General features: G+C 44.7%; 1 long non-coding RNA gene and 1 pseudogene across 1 annotated transcript in view; one reads left to right on the top strand and one right to left on the bottom strand.

Annotated features, from left to right (window-relative positions):
* LOC117287350 overlaps positions 1-1,348 on the bottom strand; it is a 9,228-nt gene extending 7,880 nt beyond the window's left edge. The window contains exon 1 of the long non-coding RNA XR_004518614.1: positions 1,163-1,348. This is a non-coding gene — a long non-coding RNA (uncharacterized LOC117287350). The remainder of the gene's footprint in view (positions 1-1,162) is intronic.
* The window catches only part of LOC104859956, a 33,943-nt pseudogene extending 32,073 nt beyond the window's left edge, over positions 1-1,870 (top strand).
* The last annotated feature ends 598 nt before the right edge of the window (positions 1,871-2,468 follow it).

Genomic DNA, 2,468 nt, shown 5'->3' with positions numbered 1-2,468 from the left:
TAGGATGATAGAGTTGAAGGACACTAGGGACTTGTGCTGCTCAGGGTGCTGAAGGAGGGCAGAGTAGGAGCCGATAAGATGCCAAATACACAGCAACGGAAAATGCATGCCAGCTCTCACATGCAACAGGACAATTAACACTCGCCTTGCATTAAACTTTTTCCTTTTTTATGAGCACATATTTTAATACAGACTAATGCGTTTCATTTTATTTAGCAGCTTTGCACATTCACTTGATACACTTTAATCATTGTCCCCATCACCTCCACTTCTCATCTCTCCCCGTGGACTGAACACTTTTAAATGATCAACATGTTGATGTGCAGAGGTGGGTAGCATTTGATACAGGGGTTGAGACAGCTAAGGGGACAGAGGCAATGTGAACACAGAGATCCTGGGATCCCACTGCAGTCACCAATCAGACATCTGTGAGCTCAATGAAGGGAAAGCGTCTTCAGGAAGAGTGACCTTCAGGTCCCTGGGAAGTAACCTTGGCCACTATCATAACGCTGTACTGTACTGTGTGGCCTCCCAAATCAGTGATTTCTGAGTTCATGTAGAGTGGATGAGATTAGAGGGCTTCTTCAGTTTTTTTCCTGGTTATGATACCTCATTTCATGCAAGTTACTCTGCTTCTGTGCTTTTATGAGTCCCAAGACGGGTATTTTGAAGCATATGGTACTACAAAGGTTAATTACGATGTACTCAAGGTTCTTTAGTCTTTCCAACCTTCTTTCCAACACTGTCCCACCATGGTGGCCTCCAATACCCTCAACATTGAGTTTCTGTCCCTTTCCCCCAGTTCTCCATGCTCACATTGGAAGCAGAGGCCTTGAACAAGACAGAAAATGCAAAGAGGAAGGAACGGGCAGCTCCATCCGGAGGGCCGTGCTTGTCAGGGGGTCCACAGTGCAGGAGGGTAACAGGCATAGGGAAGTGGCTTGGATGTTAGGAGCCCAGTGGTGTCATTTACTTCTTTATACTTTGCTGTTTCCTTCTAAGGTTGAGGCACATCACATAATTTTGTTGTTGCTTCATTGACTGCTTCGTGGTTGGTTATTAAATGAGTTTTGAAATATTCAGACAAGATACCACTGTCTGAGTCAGCCCAGGCCTCCCCCTTCCATTAATCCGTACTCTGCTTCTTCACCCCACAACTAACCTGTAAATGCATTTGATCTTGTGATCCTGGATTTCCACTTCCCGTCCTTTGGTGAATTCAAGTGGTTGTCAGACACACAGAGAAAGCTGGATGTAAAGCACAAGGTCAGAATTTGTTGGAAGGATTGGAGAATACCAATTTCTAGATGCAACAGTGCCACCTAGAAATACGTTGTTTGTTTTTGTCCCACAGGAAAACGCGCATGCCTTGGAGAACAGCTGGCTAGGTCTGAGCTGTTTATTTTCTTCACTTCCCTTCTGCAAAAATTTACCTTCAATCCCCCCAAGAATGAAAAGCTGAGCCTGAAGGTTAGGATGAGCCTGACACATGCTCCAGAGAGCTACAACATCTGTGCTGTCCCCAGGGCATGATGGCTGAGAAGGAAGTGAAAGGCAAGAAAGAAGAAATGGCAGCTCTCTGAAGCCTCTGGTGCCCACACAGATGTGAGGGGACAGAATGGAGGTGGGGGAGGAAAGAAGCGAGGAATTGGGCTGAGAGGAAATTGGATCACCATCGGAGCTGTGCTATTTCCTTCAGAATCAATATAGGGCAATCATGTACGGATGATGTGATTTACTTTTTCATCCTGGAGATGGGAGGAATGGGGATTTTTCTCTCTCTAAATACAGTTCTGTGTAAGAATCAAAGGAAATAACAGAATAATGGACTTTAATTGATTTGTAAGCAATAAAGCACATGATAAAATTATAGTTGCACTGTTCCTTTTACTTGCCTTCTTTTGCAGCCAAGTATCTGCATGTGAGGAGTGGCAATTTCTCAGGTTCAAGTTTTATAAAACAGCCAACAAGAGTTAGAAGTGGGACCCGGGGTACAGACACAGAGCATGGCAAAATGCTCTCCCCTTTGGGAATGCTGCTCAGTGCTTGATCTTGTTTCTGCCTCAGAATGCACTTCTGGGAGGGCATCAGGGAAGGTTATGTTTCCCTTTATACAGGCAGTGAAAGCACCTGGTGTAAACACAGCTTTTTTTGTGGATATAAGGAAGCACTGCCTTGACCTGTGACCCTGTTCCACGTAGCACAGCTGACCAAGCCCGGGATCCAGGTTTACAGAACAAATGTGGAAACTTGTTTTGTTTTCAGAATGTATTCCTCAGTCTCAAAATGGCACAGCAATGAGTGCCGGCAACTCAGCTTCTCCGGGACAACATGTTTAAATCTGGAAAATAATAGCTCGGACAGGTATCAAATTGTGTGGAGGTTAACAGGGAACCAATAAAGAGCTGATAGAGAAGAAGACATAGGATTGAATGACACAGAAAAATAGATCACACTGCTGAGGAGAG

This window comes from Fukomys damarensis, unplaced genomic scaffold (genome assembly GCF_012274545.1).
Source record: "Fukomys damarensis isolate Sample0158 unplaced genomic scaffold, DMR_v1.0_HiC HiC_scaffold_23, whole genome shotgun sequence".
Classification (NCBI taxonomy): domain Eukaryota; kingdom Metazoa; phylum Chordata; class Mammalia; order Rodentia; family Bathyergidae; genus Fukomys; species Fukomys damarensis.
Note: the sequence above shows the minus strand (reverse complement) of the source record. Positions and strands in the feature narration are given on the sequence as shown.